This window comes from Salminus brasiliensis, chromosome 13 (genome assembly GCF_030463535.1).
Source record: "Salminus brasiliensis chromosome 13, fSalBra1.hap2, whole genome shotgun sequence".
Classification (NCBI taxonomy): domain Eukaryota; kingdom Metazoa; phylum Chordata; class Actinopteri; order Characiformes; family Bryconidae; genus Salminus; species Salminus brasiliensis.
Window position 1 is genome coordinate 17997655 of NC_132890.1, and position 18808 is coordinate 18016462.

The 18808-nt window shown below is 35.9% G+C and overlaps 19 non-coding genes across 19 annotated transcripts; all 19 read left to right on the forward strand.

Annotated features, from left to right (window-relative positions):
• The first annotated feature begins 627 nt into the window (after positions 1 to 627).
• Positions 628 to 700, forward strand: trnaw-cca (transfer RNA tryptophan (anticodon CCA)). The gene has a single exon. It is a non-coding gene; the product is annotated as a tRNA-Trp (tRNA).
• Positions 701 to 1558: 858 nt separating this feature from the next.
• trnar-ccg (transfer RNA arginine (anticodon CCG)) lies at positions 1559 to 1631 on the forward strand. The gene has a single exon. It is a non-coding gene; the product is annotated as a tRNA-Arg (tRNA).
• Positions 1632 to 2488: 857 nt separating this feature from the next.
• Positions 2489 to 2561, forward strand: trnar-ccg (transfer RNA arginine (anticodon CCG)). Its single transcript has one exon. It is a non-coding gene; the product is annotated as a tRNA-Arg (tRNA).
• An 857-nt stretch (positions 2562 to 3418) lies between these two features.
• On the forward strand, positions 3419 to 3491 carry trnar-ccg (transfer RNA arginine (anticodon CCG)). The gene has a single exon. It is a non-coding gene; the product is annotated as a tRNA-Arg (tRNA).
• An 857-nt stretch (positions 3492 to 4348) lies between these two features.
• On the forward strand, positions 4349 to 4421 carry trnaw-cca (transfer RNA tryptophan (anticodon CCA)). The gene has a single exon. It is a non-coding gene; the product is annotated as a tRNA-Trp (tRNA).
• An 857-nt stretch (positions 4422 to 5278) lies between these two features.
• On the forward strand, positions 5279 to 5351 carry trnar-ccg (transfer RNA arginine (anticodon CCG)). The gene has a single exon. It is a non-coding gene; the product is annotated as a tRNA-Arg (tRNA).
• An 857-nt stretch (positions 5352 to 6208) lies between these two features.
• trnar-ccg (transfer RNA arginine (anticodon CCG)) lies at positions 6209 to 6281 on the forward strand. Its single transcript has one exon. It is a non-coding gene; the product is annotated as a tRNA-Arg (tRNA).
• Positions 6282 to 7138: 857 nt separating this feature from the next.
• Positions 7139 to 7211, forward strand: trnar-ccg (transfer RNA arginine (anticodon CCG)). Its single transcript has one exon. It is a non-coding gene; the product is annotated as a tRNA-Arg (tRNA).
• Positions 7212 to 8068: 857 nt separating this feature from the next.
• Positions 8069 to 8141, forward strand: trnar-ccg (transfer RNA arginine (anticodon CCG)). The gene has a single exon. It is a non-coding gene; the product is annotated as a tRNA-Arg (tRNA).
• An 858-nt stretch (positions 8142 to 8999) lies between these two features.
• On the forward strand, positions 9000 to 9072 carry trnar-ccg (transfer RNA arginine (anticodon CCG)). The gene has a single exon. It is a non-coding gene; the product is annotated as a tRNA-Arg (tRNA).
• An 857-nt stretch (positions 9073 to 9929) lies between these two features.
• Positions 9930 to 10002, forward strand: trnar-ccg (transfer RNA arginine (anticodon CCG)). Its single transcript has one exon. It is a non-coding gene; the product is annotated as a tRNA-Arg (tRNA).
• Positions 10003 to 10862: 860 nt separating this feature from the next.
• On the forward strand, positions 10863 to 10935 carry trnar-ccg (transfer RNA arginine (anticodon CCG)). Its single transcript has one exon. It is a non-coding gene; the product is annotated as a tRNA-Arg (tRNA).
• An 857-nt stretch (positions 10936 to 11792) lies between these two features.
• trnar-ccg (transfer RNA arginine (anticodon CCG)) lies at positions 11793 to 11865 on the forward strand. Its single transcript has one exon. It is a non-coding gene; the product is annotated as a tRNA-Arg (tRNA).
• Positions 11866 to 13655: 1790 nt separating this feature from the next.
• On the forward strand, positions 13656 to 13728 carry trnar-ccg (transfer RNA arginine (anticodon CCG)). Its single transcript has one exon. It is a non-coding gene; the product is annotated as a tRNA-Arg (tRNA).
• An 857-nt stretch (positions 13729 to 14585) lies between these two features.
• trnar-ccg (transfer RNA arginine (anticodon CCG)) lies at positions 14586 to 14658 on the forward strand. Its single transcript has one exon. It is a non-coding gene; the product is annotated as a tRNA-Arg (tRNA).
• Positions 14659 to 15516: 858 nt separating this feature from the next.
• On the forward strand, positions 15517 to 15589 carry trnar-ccg (transfer RNA arginine (anticodon CCG)). Its single transcript has one exon. It is a non-coding gene; the product is annotated as a tRNA-Arg (tRNA).
• An 857-nt stretch (positions 15590 to 16446) lies between these two features.
• Positions 16447 to 16519, forward strand: trnar-ccg (transfer RNA arginine (anticodon CCG)). The gene has a single exon. It is a non-coding gene; the product is annotated as a tRNA-Arg (tRNA).
• An 860-nt stretch (positions 16520 to 17379) lies between these two features.
• On the forward strand, positions 17380 to 17452 carry trnar-ccg (transfer RNA arginine (anticodon CCG)). The gene has a single exon. It is a non-coding gene; the product is annotated as a tRNA-Arg (tRNA).
• Positions 17453 to 18309: 857 nt separating this feature from the next.
• On the forward strand, positions 18310 to 18382 carry trnar-ccg (transfer RNA arginine (anticodon CCG)). Its single transcript has one exon. It is a non-coding gene; the product is annotated as a tRNA-Arg (tRNA).
• The last annotated feature ends 426 nt before the right edge of the window (positions 18383 to 18808 follow it).

An 18808-nucleotide genomic window follows, 5' to 3' on the forward strand; every position in this document is an offset into this window, starting at 1 on the left:
ATAATCAGGCTCAAGATCATTGTTGAGTAATTTCTACCACAGCTTGAATGAATTAAGTCAAATTGTCTTAAGAAAACAGTAATCAAGTCCTTCAATTTAGAATCAAAATGTAAAGAACAACACTCTCTAAACAGTCAGAAAAATGGAAATACATTATTGTTGTGTGAAACAAGAACTTTTGTGTTGCACTAGGCAAATACTCCAGTTATTATATATTAACGTTTGAAAACGGTCAAAATGACTGTCTCTGTCTTTCTAAACCCTGGAATAAAATCAAACACTGTATGCGTTTAAATATTTAAAAAGGTGCTGCTGGCGTACCTAGAACTATTGTGTCAGTGATTTTCTTTTTCAAAGGAAATTTAGACACTTTTGTAGTTGAGGTAGAACTGCACATGAACTTTAATTTAAGAAATTTGCTTAGTGAGTTATGAATGGGTCAAAATTCTCTTAACTCACAAACAAGCTGAAGTACTTCATCAGTTGGACCATGCTAGACCACCAATGGGAACAACATGAAGGTTCTTAACACACACATCTACACAAATTAGTTGCAACAAATGTGGGTTTTCAATGATTTCAGTCGTTCAACTTGCTCAAATTAGATGCTGCGGGAAGCATTCCTATGACCCAGTGGCCTAATGGATAAGGCATCAGCCTCCAGAGCTGGGGATTGTGGGTTTGAGTCCCACCTGGGTCGTTCTTTAGGTTCTGAATTTGTAAAGAGACCAGAAACAAGCTGAACACTTACATTTACTCCTGCTCAATGACCTCTGTGTAGTAATTGTGCCCAATTAAGTGTAAGATCAACTTGAACGCTCCCAGAATGAAGGCAATATCTAAATACAACTTGATATAATTAAAGTTTGGAAGGCTACTCTAAAATGTATATCTGGTACTGATTAACTGTGAAATAAATGTAATGTAACACATAATCATGCTCAAGACCATTGTTGAGTAATTTCTACCACAGCTTGAATGAATTAAGTCAAATTGTCATATGAAAACAGTAATCAAGTCCTTCAATTTAGAATCAAAATGTAAAGAACACCACTTTCTAAACAGTCAGAAAAATGGAAATACATTATTGTTGTGTGAAATAAGAACTTTTGTGTTGCACTAGGCAAATACTTCAGTTATTATATATTAACGTCTGAAAACGGTCAAAATGACTGTCTCTGTCTTTGTAAACCCTGGAATAAAATCAAACACTGTACGCGTTTAAATATTTTAAAGGGTGCTGCTGGCGTACATAAAACCATTGTGTCAATGATTTTTTTTTCAAAGGAAATTTAGACACTTTTGTAGTTGAGATAAAACTGCACATGAACTTTAATTTAAGAAGTTTTCTTAGTGAGTTATGAATGGGTCAAAATTCTCTTAACTCACAAACAAGCTGAAGTACTTCATTCGTTGGACCATTCTAGACCACCAATGGGAACAACATGAAGGTTCTTAACACACACATCTACACAAATTAGTTGCAAAAAATGTGGGTTTTTTAATGATTTCATTTGTTCAACTTGCTCAAATTTGATGCTTCGGGAAGCATTCCTATGACCCAGTGGCCTAATGGATAAGGCATCAGCCTCCGGAGCTGGGGATTGTGGGTTCAAGTCCCACCTGGGTCGTTCTTTAGGTTGTGAATTTGTAAAGAGACCAGAAACAAGCTGTACACTTAAATTTACTCCTGCTCAATGACCTCTGTGTAGTAATTGTGCCCAATTAAGTGTAAGATCAACTTGAACGCTCCCAGCATGAAGGCAATATCTAAATACAACTTGATATAATTAAAGTTTGGAAGGCTACTCTAAAATGTATATCTGGTACTGATTAACTGTGAAATAAATGTAATGTAACACATAATCAGGCTAAAGACCATTGTTGAGTAATTTCTACCACAGCTTGAATGAACTAAGTCAAATTGTCATATGAAAACAGTAATCAAGTCCTTCAATTTAGAATCAAAATGTAAAGAACAACACTCTCTAAACAGTCAGAAAAATGGAAATACATTATTGTTGTGTGAAACAAGAACTTTTGTGTTGCACTAGGCAAATACTTCAGTTATTATATATTAACGTCTGAAAACGGTCAAAATGACTGTCTCTGTCTTTGTAAACCCTGGAATAAAATCAAACACTGTACGCGTTTAAATATTTTAAAGGGTGCTGCTGGCGTACATAAAACCATTGTGTCAATGATTTTTTTTTCAAAGGAAATTTAGACACTTTTGTAGTTGAGGTAGAACTGCACATGAACTTTAATTTAAAAAATCTGCTTAGTGAGTTATGAATGGGTCAAAATTCTCTTAACTCACAAACAAGCTGAAGTACTTCATTCGTTGGACCATTCTAGACCACCAATGGGAACAACATGAAGGTTCTTAACACACACATCTACACAAATTAGTTGCAACAAATGTGGGGTTTCAATGTTTTCATTTGTTCAACTTGCTCAAATTTGATGCTTTGGGAAGCATTCCTGTGGCCCAGTGGCCTAATGGATAAGGCATCAGCCTCCGGAGCTGGGGATTGTGGGTTCGAGTCCCACCTGGGTCTTTCTTTAGGTTGTGAATTTGTAAAGAGACCAGAAACAAGCTGTACACTTAAATTTACTCCTGCTCAATGACCTCTGTGTAGTAATTGTGCCCAATTAAGTGTAAGATCAACTTGAACGCTCCCAGCATGAAGGCAATATCTAAATACAACTTGATATAATTAAAGTTTGGAAGGCTACTCTAAAATGTATATCTGGTACTGATTAACTGTGAAATAAATGTAATGTAACACATAATCAGGCTCAAGACCATTGTTGAGTAATTTCTACCACAGCTTGAATGAACTAAGTCAAATTGTCATATGAAAACAGTAATCAAGTCCTTCAATTTAGAATCAAAATGTAAAGAACAACACTCTCTAAACAGTCAGAAAAATGGAAATACATTATTGTTGTGTGAAACAAGAACTTTTGTGTTGCACTAGGAAAATACTCCAGTTATTACATATTAATGTTTGAAAACGGTCAAAATGACTGTCTCTGTCTTTCTAAACCCTGGAATAAAATCAAACACTGTACGCGTTTAAATATTTTAAAGGGTGCTGCTGGTGTACATAGGACCATTGTGTCAGTGATTTTTTTTTCAAAGGAAATTTAGACACTTTTGTAGTTGAGATAAAACTGCACATGAACTTTAATTTAAGAAGTTTTCTTAGTGAGTTATGAATGGGTCAAAATTCTCTTAACTCACAAACAAGCTGAAGTACTTCATTCGTTGGACCATTCTAGACCACCAATGGGAACAACATGAAGGTTCTTAACACACACATCTACACAAATTAGTTGCAACAAATGTGGGTTTTTAATGATTTCATTTGTTCAACTTGCTCAAATTTGATGCTTCGGGAAGCATTCCTGTGGCCCAGTGGCCTAATGGATAAGGCATCAGCCTCCGGAGCTGGGGATTGTGGGTTCGAGTCCCACCTGGGTCTTTCTTTAGGTTGTGAATTTGTAAAGAGACCAGAAACAAGCTGTACACTTAAATTTACTCCTGCTCAATGACCTCTGTGTAGTAATTGTGCCCAATTAAGTGTAAGATCAACTTGAACGCTCCCAGCATGAAGGCAATATCTAAATACAACTTGATATAATCAAAGTTTGGAAGGCTACTCTAAAATGTATATCTGGTACTGATTAACTATGAAATAAATGTAATGTAACACATAATCAGGCTCAAGACCATTGTTGAGTAATTTCTACCACAGCTTGACTGAATTAAGTCAAATTGTCATATGAAAACAGTAATCAAGTCCTTCAATTTAGAATCAAAATGTAAAGAACAACACTCTCTAAACAGTCAGAAAAATGGAAATACATTATTGTTGTGTGAAACAAGAACTTTTGTGTTGCACTAGGCAAATACTCCAGTTATTATATATTAACGTTTGAAAACGGTCAAAATGACTGTCTCTGTCTTTCTAAACCCTGGAATAAAATCAAACACTGTACGCGTTTAAATATTTTAAAGGGTGCTGCTGGCGTACATAGGACCATTGTGTCAGTGATTTTTTTTTCAAAGGAAATTTAGACACTTTTGTAGTTGAGATAAAACTGCACATGAACTTTAATTTAAGAAGTTTTCTTAGTGAGTTATGAATGGGTCAAAATTCTCTTAACTCACAAACAAGCTGAAGTACTTCATCAGTTGGACCATGCTAGACCACCAATGGGAACAACATGAAGGTTCTTAACACACACATCTACACAAATTAGTTGCAACAAATGTGGGTTTTCAATGATTTCAGTCGTTCAACTTGCTCAAATTAGATGCTGCGGGAAGCATTCCTATGACCCAGTGGCCTAATGGATAAGGCATCAGCCTCCAGAGCTGGGGATTGTGGGTTTGAGTCCCACCTGGGTCGTTCTTTAGGTTCTGAATTTGTAAAGAGACCAGAAACAAGCTGAACACTTACATTTACTCCTGCTCAATGACCTCTGTGTAGTAATTGTGCCCAATTAAGTGTAAGATCAACTTGAACGCTCCCAGAATGAAGGCAATATCTAAATACAACTTGATATAATTAAAGTTTGGAAGGCTACTCTAAAATGTATATCTGGTACTGATTAACTGTGAAATAAATGTAATGTAACACATAATCATGCTCAAGACCATTGTTGAGTAATTTCTACCACAGCTTGAATGAATTAAGTCAAATTGTCATATGAAAACAGTAATCAAGTCCTTCAATTTAGAATCAAAATGTAAAGAACACCACTTTCTAAACAGTCAGAAAAATGGAAATACATTATTGTTGTGTGAAATAAGAACTTTTGTGTTGCACTAGGCAAATACTTCAGTTATTATATATTAACGTCTGAAAACGGTCAAAATGACTGTCTCTGTCTTTGTAAACCCTGGAATAAAATCAAACACTGTACGCGTTTAAATATTTTAAAGGGTGCTGCTGGCGTACATAAAACCATTGTGTCAATGATTTTTTTTTCAAAGGAAATTTAGACACTTTTGTAGTTGAGGTAGAACTGCACATGAACTTTAATTTAAAAAATCTGCTTAGTGAGTTATGAATGGGTCAAAATTCTCTTAACTCACAAACAAGCTGAAGTACTTCATTCGTTGGACCATTCTAGACCACCAATGGGAACAACATGAAGGTTCTTAACACACACATCTACACAAATTAGTTGCAACAAATGTGGGGTTTCAATGTTTTCATTTGTTCAACTTGCTCAAATTTGATGCTTTGGGAAGCATTCCTGTGGCCCAGTGGCCTAATGGATAAGGCATCAGCCTCCGGAGCTGGGGATTGTGGGTTCGAGTCCCACCTGGGTCTTTCTTTAGGTTGTGAATTTGTAAAGAGACCAGAAACAAGCTGTACACTTAAATTTACTCCTGCTCAATGACCTCTGTGTAGTAATTGTGCCCAATTAAGTGTAAGATCAACTTGAACGCTCCCAGCATGAAGGCAATATCTAAATACAACTTGATATAATTAAAGTTTGGAAGGCTACTCTAAAATGTATATCTGGTACTGATTAACTGTGAAATAAATGTAATGTAACACATAATCAGGCTCAAGACCATTGTTGAGTAATTTCTACCACAGCTTGAATGAACTAAGTCAAATTGTCATATGAAAACAGTAATCAAGTCCTTCAATTTAGAATCAAAATGTAAAGAACAACACTCTCTAAACAGTCAGAAAAATGGAAATACATTATTGTTGTGTGAAACAAGAACTTTTGTGTTGCACTAGGAAAATACTCCAGTTATTACATATTAATGTTTGAAAACGGTCAAAATGACTGTCTCTGTCTTTCTAAACCCTGGAATAAAATCAAACACTGTACGCGTTTAAATATTTTAAAGGGTGCTGCTGGTGTACATAGGACCATTGTGTCAGTGATTTTTTTTTCAAAGGAAATTTAGACACTTTTGTAGTTGAGATAAAACTGCACATGAACTTTAATTTAAGAAGTTTTCTTAGTGAGTTATGAATGGGTCAAAATTCTCTTAACTCACAAACAAGCTGAAGTACTTCATTCGTTGGACCATTCTAGACCACCAATGGGAACAACATGAAGGTTCTTAACACACACATCTACACAAATTAGTTGCAACAAATGTGGGTTTTTAATGATTTCATTTGTTCAACTTGCTCAAATTTGATGCTTCGGGAAGCATTCCTGTGGCCCAGTGGCCTAATGGATAAGGCATCAGCCTCCGGAGCTGGGGATTGTGGGTTCGAGTCCCACCTGGGTCTTTCTTTAGGTTGTGAATTTGTAAAGAGACCAGAAACAAGCTGTACACTTAAATTTACTCCTGCTCAATGACCTCTGTGTAGTAATTGTGCCCAATTAAGTGTAAGATCAACTTGAACGCTCCCAGCGTGAAGGCAATATCTAAATACAACTTGATATAATCAAAGTTTGGAAGGCTACTCTAAAATGTATATCTGGTACTGATTAACTATGAAATAAATGTAATGTAACACATAATCAGGCTCAAGACCATTGTTGAGTAATTTCTACCACAGCTTGAATGAATTAAGTCAAATTGTCATATGAAAACAGTAATCAAGTCCTTCAATTTAGAATCAAAATGTAAAGAACAACACTCTCTAAACAGTCAGAAAAATGGAAATACATTATTGTTGTGTGAAACAAGAACTTTTGTGTTGCACTAGGCAAATACTCCAGTTATTATATATTAACGTTTGAAAACGGTCAAAATGACTGTCTCTGTCTTTCTAAACCCTGGAATAAAATCAAACACTGTACGCGTTTACATATTTTAAAGGGTGCTGCTGGCGTACATAGGACCATTGTGTCAGTGATTTTTTTTTCAAAGGAAATTTAGACACTTTTGTAGTTGAGATAAAACTGCACATGAACTTTAATTTAAGAAGTTTTCTTAGTGAGTTATGAATGGGTCAAAATTCTCTTAACTCACAAACAAGCTGAAGTACTTCATTTGTTGGACCATTCTAGACCACCAATGGGAACAACATGAAGGTTCTTAACACACACATCTACACAAATTAGTTGCAACAAATGTGGGTTTTCAATGATTTCAGTCGTTCAACTTGCTCAAATTTGATGCTTTGGAAAACCTTCTTGTGGCCCAGTGGCCTAATGGATAAGGCATCAGCCTCCGGAGCTGGGGATTGTGGGTTCGAGTCCCACCTGGGTCATTCTTTAGGTTCTGAATTTGTAAAGAGACCAGAAACAAGCTGTTCCCTTAAATTTAATCCTGCTGAATGACTTCTGTGTAGTAATTGTGCCCAATTAAGTGTAAGATCCCCTTGAATGCTCCCACCCTGAAGGCAATATCTAAATACAACTTGATATAATCAAAGTTTGGAAGGCTACTCTAAAATGTATATCTGGTACTGATTAACTGTGAAATAAATGTTATGTAACACATAATCAGGCTCAAGACCGTTGTTGAGTAATTTCTACCACAGCTTGAATGAATTAAGTCAAATTGTCGTATGAAAACAATAAGCAAGCCCTTCAATTTAGAATCAAATTGTAAAGAACAACACTCTCTAAACAGTCAGAAAAATGGAAATACATTATTGCTGTGTGAAATAAGAACTTTTGTGTTGCACTAGGCAAATACTTCAGTTATTATATATTAACGTCTGAAAACGGTCAAAATGACTGTCTCTGTCTTTGTAAACCCTGGAATAAAATCAAACACTGTACGCGTTTAAATATTTTAAAGGGTGCTGCTGGCGTACATAAAACCATTGTGTCAGTGATTTTTTTTTCAAAGGAAATTTAGACACTTTTGTAGTTGAGGTAGAACTGCACATGAACTTTAATTTAAAAAATCTGCTTAGTGAGTTATGAATGGGTCAAAATTCTCTTAACTCACAAACAAGCTGAAGTACTTCATTCGTTGGACCATTCTAGACCACCAATGGGAACAACATGAAGGTTCTTAACACACACATCTACACAAATTAGTTGCAACAAATGTGGGTTTTCAATGATTTCAGTTGTTCAACTTGCTCAAATTTGATGCTTCGGGAAGTATTCCTGTGGCCCAGTGGCCTAATGTACAAGGCATCAGCCTCCGGAGCTGGGGATTGTGGGTTTGAATCCCACCTGGGTCGTTCTTTAGGTTCTGAATTTGTAAAGAGACCAGAAACAAGCTGTCCACTTAAATTTACTCCTGCTCAATGACCTCTGTGTAGTAATTGTGCCCAATTAAGTGTAAGATCAACTTGAACGCTCCCAGCATGAAGGCAATATCTAAATACAACTTGATATAATCAAAGTTTGGAAGGCTACTCTAAAATTTATATCTGGTACTGATTAACTGTGAAATAGATGTAATGTAACACATAATCAGGCTCAAGACCATTGTTGAGTAATTTCTACCACAGCTTGAATGAATTAAGTCAAATTGTCATATGAAAACAGTAATCAAGTCCTTCAATTTAGAATCAAAATGTAAAGAACAACACTCTCTAAACAGTCAGAAAAATGGAAATACATTATTGTTGTGTGAAACAAGAACTTTTGTGTTGCACTAGGCAAATACTCCAGTTATTATATATTAACGTTTGAAAACGGTCAAAATGACTGTCTCTGTCTTTCTAAACCCTGGAATAAAATCAAACACTGTATGCGTTTAAATATTTAAAAAGGTGCTGCTGGCGTACCTAGAACTATTGTGTCAGTGATTTTCTTTTTCAAAGGAAATTTAGACACTTTTGTAGTTGAGGTAGAACTGCACATGAACTTTAATTTAAGAAATTTGCTTAGTGAGTTATGAATGGGTCAAAATTCTCTTAACTCACAAACAAGCTGAAGTACTTCATCAGTTGGACCATGCTAGACCACCAATGGGAACAACATGAAGGTTCTTAACACACACATCTACACAAATTAGTTGCGACAAATGTGGGTTTTCAATGATTTCAGTCGTTCAACTTGCTCACATTAGATGCTTCGGGAAGCATTCCTGTGACCCAGTGGCCTAATGGATAAGGCATCAGCCTCCGGAGCTGGGGATTGTGGGTTTGAGTCCCACCTGGGTTGTTCTTTAGGTTCTGAATTTGTAAAGAGACCAGAAACAAGCTGAACACTTACATTTACTCCTGCTCAATGACCTCTGTGTAGTAATTGAGCCCAATTAAGTGTAAGATCAACTTGAACGCTCCCAGAAGGAAGGCAATATCTAAATACAACTTGATATAATTAAAGTTTGGAAGGCTACTCTAAAATGTATATCTGGTACTGATTAACTGTGAAATAAATGTAATGTAACACATAATCATGCTCAAGACCATTGTTGAGTAATTTCTACCACAGCTTGAATGAATTAAGTCAAATTGTCATATGAAAACAGTAATCAAGTCCTTCAATTTAGAATCAAAATGTAAAGAACAACACTCTCTAAACAGTCAGAAAAATGGAAATACATTATTGTTGTGTGAAACAAGAACTTTTGTGTTGCACTAGGCAAATACTCCAGTTATTATATATTAATGTTTGAAAACGGTCAAAATGACTGTCTCTGTCTTTCTAAACCCTGGAATAAAATCAAACACTGTACGCTTTTAAATATTTTAAAGGGTGCTGCTGGCGTACATAAAACCATTGTGTCAATGATTTTTTTTTCAAAGGAAATTTAGACACTTTTGTAGTTGAGGTAGAACTGCACATGAACTTTAATTTAAAAAATCTGCTTAGTGAGTTATGAATGGGTCAAAATTCTCTTAACTCACAAACAAGCTGAAGTACTTCATTCGTTGGACCATTCTAGACCACCAATGGGAACAACATGAAGGTTCTTAACACACACATCTACACAAATTAGTTGCAACAAATGTGGGTTTTCAATGATTTCAGTTGTTCAACTTGCTCAAATTTGATGCTTCGGGAAGCATTCCTGTGGCCCAGTGGCCTAATGGATAAGGCATCAGCCTCCGGAGCTGGAGATTGTGGGTTCGAGTCCCACCTGGGTCGTTCTTTAGGTTCTGAATTTGTAAAGAGACCAGAAACAAGCTGAACACTTACATTTACTCCTGCTCAATGACCTCTGTGTAGTAATTGTGCCCAATTAAGTGTAAGATCAACTTGAACGCTCCCAGCATGAAGGCAATATCTAAATACAACTTGATATAATCAAAGTTTGGAAGGCTACTCTAAAATTTATATCTGGTACTGATTAACTGTGAAATAAATGTAATGTAACACATAATCAGGCTCAAGACCATTGTTGAGCAATTTCTACCACAGCTTGAATGAATTAAGTCAAATTGTCATATGAAAACAGTAATCAAGTCCTTCAATTTAGAATCAAAATGTAAAGAACAACACTCTCTAAACAGTCAGAAAAATGGAAATACATTATTGTTGTGTGAAACAAGAACTTTTGTGTTGCACTAGGCAAATACTCCAGTTATTATATATTAACGTTTGAAAACGGTCAAAATGACTGTCTCTGTCTTTCTAAACCCTGAAATAAAATCAAACACTGTATGCGTTTAAATATTTAAAAAGGTGCTGCTGGCGTACCTAGAACTATTGTGTCAGTGATTTTCTTTTTCAAAGGAAATTTAGACACTTTTGTAGTTGAGGTAGAACTGCACATGAACTTTAATTTAAGAAATTTGCTTAGTGAGTTATGAATGGGTCAAAATTCTCTTAACTCACAAACAAGCTGAAGTACTTCATCAGTTGGACCATGCTAGACCACCAATGGGAACAACATGAAGGTTCTTAACACACACATCTACACAAATTAGTTGCAACAAATGTGGGGTTTTTAATGATTTCATTTGTTCAACTTGCTCAAATTTGATGCTTCCGGGAAGCATTCCTGTGGCTCAGTGGCCTTATGGATAAGGCATCAGCCTCCGGAGCTGGGGATTGTGGGTTCGAGTCCCACCTGGGTCGTTCTTTAGGTTGTGAATTTGTAAAGAGACCAGAAACAAGCTGTACACTTACATTTACTCCTGCTCAATGACCTCTGTGTAGTAATTGTGCCCAATTAAGTGTAAGATCAACTTGAACGCTCCCAGCATGAAGGCAATATCTAAATACAACTTGATATAATTAAAGTTTGGAAGGCTACTCTAAAATGTATATCTTGTACTGATTAACTGTGAAATAAATGTAATGTAACACATAATCAGGCTCAAGACCATTGTTGAGTAATTTCTACCACAGCTTGAATGAATTAAGTCAAATTGTCATATGAAAACAGTAATCAAGTCCTTCAATTTAGAATCAAAATGTAAAGAACAACACTCTCTAAACAGTCAGAAAAATGGAAATACATTATTGTTGTGTGAAACAAGAACTTTTGTGTTGCACTAGGAAAATACTCCAGTTATTACATATTAATGTTTGAAAACGGTCAAAATGACTGTCTCTGTCTTTCTAAACCCTGGAATAAAATCAAACACTGTACGCGTTTAAATATTTTAAAGGGTGCTGCTGGTGTACATAGGACCATTGTGTCAGTGATTTTTTTTTCAAAGGAAATTTAGACACTTTTGTAGTTGAGATAAAACTGCACATGAACTTTAATTTAAGAAGTTTTCTTAGTGAGTTATGAATGGGTCAAAATTCTCTTAACTCACAAACAAGCTGAAGTACTTCATTCGTTGGACCATTCTAGACCACCAATGGGAACAACATGAAGGTTCTTAACACACACATCTACACAAATTAGTTGCAACAAATGTGGGTTTTTAATGATTTCATTTGTTTAACTTGCTCAAATTTGATGCTTCGGGAAGCATTCCTGTGGCCCAGTGGCCTAATGGATAAGGCATCAGCCTCCGGAGCTGGGGATTGTGGGTTCGAGTCCCACCTGGGTCTTTCTTTAGGTTGTGAATTTGTAAAGAGACCAGAAACAAGCTGTACACTTAAATTTACTCCTGCTCAATGACCTCTGTGTAGTAATTGTGCCCAATTAAGTGTAAGATCAACTTGAACGCTCCCAGCATGAAGGCAATATCTAAATACAACTTGATATAATCAAAGTTTGGAAGGCTACTCTAAAATGTATATCTGGTACTGATTAACTATGAAATAAATGTAATGTAACACATAATCAGGCTCAAGACCATTGTTGAGTAATTTCTACCACAGCTTGAATGAATTAAGTCAAATTGTCATATGAAAACAGTAATCAAGTCCTTCAATTTAGAATCAAAATGTAAAGAACAACACTCTCTAAACAGTCAGAAAAATGGAAATACATTATTGTTGTGTGAAACAAGAACTTTTGTGTTGCACTAGGCAAATACTCCAGTTATTATATATTAACGTTTGAAAACGGTCAAAATGACTGTCTCTGTCTTTCTAAACCCTGAAATAAAATCAAACACTGTATGCGTTTAAATATTTAAAAAGGTGCTGCTGGCGTACCTAGAACTATTGTGTCAGTCATTTTCTTTTTCAAAGGAAATTTAGACACTTTTGTAGTTGAGGTAGAACTGCACATGAACTTTAATTTAAGAAATTTGCTTAGTGAGTTATGAATGGGTCAAAATTCTCTTAACTCACAAACAAGCTGAAGTACTTCATCAGTTGGACCATGCTAGACCACCAATGGGAACAACATGAAGGTTCTTAACACACACATCTACACAAATTAGTTGCAACAAATGTGGGGTTTTTAATGATTTCATTTGTTCAACTTGCTCAAATTTGATGCTTCCGGGAAGCATTCCTGTGGCCCAGTGGCCTTATGGATAAGGCATCAACCTCCGGAGCTGGGGATTGTGGGTTCGAGTCCCACCTGGGTCGTTCTTTAGGTTGTGAATTTGTAAAGAGACCAGAAACAAGCTGTACACTTACATTTACTCCTGCTCAATGACCTCTGTGTAGTAATTGTGCCCAATTAAGTGTAAGATCAACTTGAACGCTCCCAGCATGAAGGCAATATCTAAATACAACTTGATATAATTAAAGTTTGGAAGGCTACTCTAAAATGTATATCTTGTACTGATTAACTGTGAAATAAATGTAATGTAACACATAATCAGGCTCAAGACCATTGTTGAGTAATTTCTACCACAGCTTGAATGAATTAAGTCAAATTGTCATATGAAAACAGTAATAAAGTCCTTCAATTTAGAATCAAAATGTAAAGAACAACACTCTCTAAACAGTCAGAAAAATGGAAATACATTATTGTTGTGTGAAACAAGAACTTTTGTGTTGCACTAGGAAAATACTCCAGTTATTACATATTAATGTTTGAAAACGGTCAAAATGACTGTCTCTGTCTTTCTAAACCCTGGAATAAAATCAAACACTGTACGCGTTTAAATATTTTAAAGGGTGCTGCTGGTGTACATAGGACCATTGTGTCAGTGATTTTTTTTTCAAAGGAAATTTAGACACTTTTGTAGTTGAGATAAAACTGCACATGAACTTTAATTTAAGAAGTTTTCTTAGTGAGTTATGAATGGGTCAAAATTCTCTTAACTCACAAACAAGCTGAAGTACTTCATTCGTTGGACCATTCTAGACCACCAATGGGAACAACATGAAGGTTCTTAACACACACATCTACACAAATTAGTTGCAACAAATGTGGGTTTTTAATGATTTCATTTGTTCAACTTGCTCAAATTTGATGCTTCGGGAAGCATTCCTGTGGCCCAGTGGCCTAATGGATAAGGCATCAGCCTCCGGAGCTGGGGATTGTGGGTTCGAGTCCCACCTGGGTCTTTCTTTAGGTTGTGAATTTGTAAAGAGACCAGAAACAAGCTGTACACTTAAATTTACTCCTGCTCAATGACCTCTGTGTAGTAATTGTGCCCAATTAAGTGTAAGATCAACTTGAACGCTCCCAGCATGAAGGCAATATCTAAATACAACTTGATATAATCAAAGTTTGGAAGGCTACTCTAAAATGTATATCTGGTACTGATTAACTATGAAATAAATGTAATGTAACACATAATCAGGCTCAAGACCATTGTTGAGTAATTTCTACCACAGCTTGACTGAATTAAGTCAAATTGTCATATGAAAACAGTAATCAAGTCCTTCAATTTAGAATCAAAATGTAAAGAACAACACTCTCTAAACAGTCAGAAAAATGGAAATACATTATTGTTGTGTGAAACAAGAACTTTTGTGTTGCACTAGGCAAATACTCCAGTTATTATATATTAACGTTTGAAAACGGTCAAAATGACTGTCTCTGTCTTTCTAAACCCTGGAATAAAATCAAACACTGTACGCGTTTAAATATTTTAAAGGGTGCTGCTGGCGTACATAGGACCATTGTGTCAGTGATTTTTTTTTCAAAGGAAATTTAGACACTTTTGTAGTTGAGATAAAACTGCACATGAACTTTAATTTAAGAAGTTTTCTTAGTGAGTTATGAATGGGTCAAAATTCTCTTAACTCACAAACAAGCTGAAGTACTTCATTCGTTGGACCATTCTAGACCACCAATGGGAACAACATGAAGGTTCTTAACACACACATCTACACAAATTAGTTGCAACAAATGTGGGTTTTCAATGATTTCAGTCGTTCAACTTGCTCAAATTTGATGCTTTGGAAAACCTTCTTGTGGCCCAGTGGCCTAATGGATAAGGCATCAGCCTCCGGAGCTGGGGATTGTGGGTTCGAGTCCCACCTGGGTCATTCTTTAGGTTCTGAATTTGTAAAGAGACCAGAAACAAGCTGTTCCCTTAAATTTAATCCTGCTGAATGACTTCTGTGTAGTAATTGTGCCCAATTAAGTGTAAGATCCCCTTGAATGCTCCCACCCTGAAGGCAATATCTAAATACAACTTGATATAATCAAAGTTTGGAAGGCTACTCTAAAATGTATATCTGGTACTGATTAACTGTGAAATAAATGTTATGTAACACATAATCAGGCTCAAGACCGTTGTTGAGTAATTTCTACCACAGCTTGAATGAATTAAGTCAAATTGTCGTATGAAAACAATAAGCAAGCCCTTCAATTTAGAATCAAAATGTAAAGAACAACACTCTCTAAACAGTCAGAAAAATGGAAATACATTATTGTTGTGTGAAACAAGAACTTTTGTGTTGCACTAGGCAAATACTCCAGTTATTATATATTAACGTTTGAAAACGGTCAAAATGACTGTCTCTGTCTTTCTAAACCCTGGAATAAAATCAAACACTGTATGCGTTTAAATATTTAAAAAGGTGCTGCTGGCGTACCTAGAACTATTGTGTCAGTGATTTTCTTTTTCAAAGGAAATTTAGACACTTTTGTAGTTGAGGTAGAACTGCACATGAACTTTAATTTAAGAAATTTGCTTAGTGAGTTATGAATGGGTCAAAATTCTCTTAACTCACAAACAAGCTGAAGTTCTTCATCAGTTGGACCATGCTAGACCACCAATGGGAACAACATGAAGGTTCTTAACACACACATCTACACAAATTAGTTGCAACAAATGTGGGTTTTCAATGATTTCAGTCGTTCAACTTGCTCACATTAGATGCTTCGGGAAGCATTCCTGTGACCCAGTGGCCTAATGGATAAGGCATCAGCCTCCGGAGCTGGGGATTGTGGGTTTGAGTCCCACCTGGGTCGTTCTTTAGGTTCTGAATTTGTAAAGAGACCAGAAACAAGCTGAACACTTACATTTACTCCTGCTCAATGACCTCTGTGTAGTAATTGAGCCCAATTAAGTGTAAGATCAACTTGAACGCTCCCAGAAGGAAGGCAATATCTAAATACAACTTGATATAATTAAAGTTTGGAAGGCTACTCTAAAATGTATATCTGGTACTGATTAACTGTGAAATAAATGTAATGTAACACATAATCATGCTCAAGACCATTGTTGAGTAATTTCTACCACAGCTTGAATGAATTAAGTCAAATTGTCATATGAAAACAGTAATCAAGTCCTTCAATTTAGAATCAAAATGTAAAGAACAACACTCTCTAAACAGTCAGAAAAATGGAAATACATTATTGTTGTGTGAAACAAGAACTTTTGTGTTGCACTAGGCAAATACTCCAGTTATTATATATTAATGTTTGAAAACGGTCAAAATGACTGTCTCTGTCTTTGTAAACCCTGGAATAAAATCAAACACTGTACGCGTTTAAATATTTTAAAGGGTGCTGCTGGCGTACATAAAACCATTGTGTCAATGATTTTTTTTTCAAAGGAAATTTAGACACTTTTGTAGTTGAGGTAGAACTGCACATGAACTTTAATTTAAAAAATCTGCTTAGTGAGTTATGAATGGGTCAAAATTCTCTTAACTCACAAACAAGCTGAAGTACTTCATTCGTTGGACCATTCTAGACCACCAATGGGAACAACATGAAGGTTCTTAACACACACATCTACACAAATTAGTTGCAACAAATGTGGGTTTTCAATGATTTCAGTTGTTCAACTTGCTCAAATTTGATGCTTCGGGAAGCATTCCTGTGGCCCAGTGGCCTAATGGATAAGGCATCAGCCTCCGGAGCTGGGGATTGTGGGTTCGAGTCCCACCTGGGTCGTTCTTTAGGTTCTGAATTTGTGAAGAGACCAGAAACAAGCTGAACACTTACATTTACTCCTGCTCAATGACCTCTGTGTAGTAATTGTGCCCAATTAAGTGTAAGATCAACTTGAACGCTCCCAGCATGAAGGCAATATCTAAATACAACTTGATATAATCAAAGTTTGGAAGGCTACTCTAAAATTTATATCTGGTACTGATTAACTGTGAAATAAATGTAATGTAACACATAATCAGGCTCAAGACCATTGTTGAGCAATTTCTACCACAGCTTGAATGAATTAAGTCAAATTGTCATATGAAAACAGTAATCAAGTCCTTCAATTTAGAATCAAAATGTAAAGAACAACACTCTCTAAACAGTCAGAAAAATGGAAATACATTATTGTTGTGTGAAACAAGAACTTTTGTGTTGCACTAGGAAAATACTCCAGTTATTATATATTAACGTTTGAAAACGGTCAAAATGACTGTCTCTGTCTTTCTAAACCCTGGAATAAAATCAAACACTGTATGCGTTTAAATATTTAAAAAGGTGCTGCTGGCGTACCTAGAACTATTGTGTCAGTGATTTTCTTTTTCAAAGGAAATTTAGACACTTTTGTAGCTGAGGTAGAACTGCACATGAACTTTAATTTAAGAAATCTGCTTAGTGAGTTATGAATGGGTCAAAATTCTCTTAACTCACAAACAAGCTGAAGTACTTCATCAGTTGGACCATGCTAGACCACCAATGGGAACAACATGAAGGTTCTTAACACACACATCTACACAAATTAGTTGCAACAAATGTGGGGTTTTTAATGATTTCATTTGTTCAACTTGCTCAAATTTGATGCTTCCGGGAAGCATTCCTGTGGCCCAGTGGCCTAATGGATAAGGCATCAGCCTCCGGAGCTGGGGATTGTGGGTTCGAGTCCCACCTGGGTCGTTCTTTAGGTTGTGAATTTGTGAAGAGACCAGAAACAAGCTGTACACTTACATTTACTCCTGCTCAATGACCTCTGTGTAGTAATTGTGCCCAATTAAGTGTAAGATCAACTTGAACGCTCCCAGCATGAAGGCAATATCTAAATACAACTTGATATAATTAAAGTTTGGAAGGCTACTCTAAAATGTATATCTTGTACTGATTAACTGTGAAATAAATGTAATGTAACACATAATCAGGCTCAAGACCATTGTTGAGTAATTTCTACCACAGCTTGAATGAATTAAGTCAAATTGTCATATGAAAACAGTAATCAAGTCCTTCAATTTAGAATCAAAATGTAAAGAACAACACTCTCTAAACAGTCAGAAAAATGGAAATACATTATTGTTGTGTGAAACAAGAACTTTTGTGTTGCACTAGGCAAATACTCCAGTTATTATATATTAATGTTTGAAAACGGTCAAAATGACTGTCTCTGTCTTTCTAAACCCTGGAATAAAATCAAACACTGTACGCGTTTAAATATTTTAAAGGGTGCTGCTGGTGTACATAGGACCATTGTGTCAGTGATTTTTTTTTCAAAGGAAATTTAGACACTTTTGTAGTTGAGATAAAACTGCACATGAACTTTAATTTAAGAAGTTTTCTTAGTGAGTTATGAATGGGTCAAAATTCTCTTAACTCACAAATAAGCTGAAGTACTTCATTCGTTGGACCATTCTAGACCACCAATGGGAACAACATGAAGGTTCTTAACACACACATCTACACAAATTAGTTGCAACAAATGTGGGTTTTCAATGATTTCAGTCGTTCAACTTGCTCAAATTTGATGCTTTGGGAAACCTTCTTGTGGCCCAGTGGCCTAATGGATAAGGCTTCAGCCTCCGGAGCTGGGGATTGTGGGTTCGAGTCCCACCTGGGTCATTCTTTAGGTTCTGAATTTGTAAAGAGACCAGAAACAAGCTGTTCCCTTAAATTTAATCCTGCTGAATGACTTCTGTGTAGTAATTGTGCCCAATTAAGTGTAAGATCCCCTTGAATGCTCCCAGCCTGAAGGCAATATCTAAATACAACTTGATATAATCAAAGTTTGGAAGGCTACTCTAAAATGTATATCTTGTACTGATTAACTGTGAAATAAATGTTATGTAACACATAATCAGGCTCAAGACCGTTGTTGAGTAATTTCTACCACAGCTTGAATGAATTAAGTCAAATTGTCGTATGAAAACAATAAGCAAGTCCTTCAATTTAGAATCAAATTGTAAAGAACAACACTCTCTAAACAGTGAGAAAAATGGAAATACATTATTGTTGTGTGAAATAAGAACTTTTGTGTTGCACTAGGCA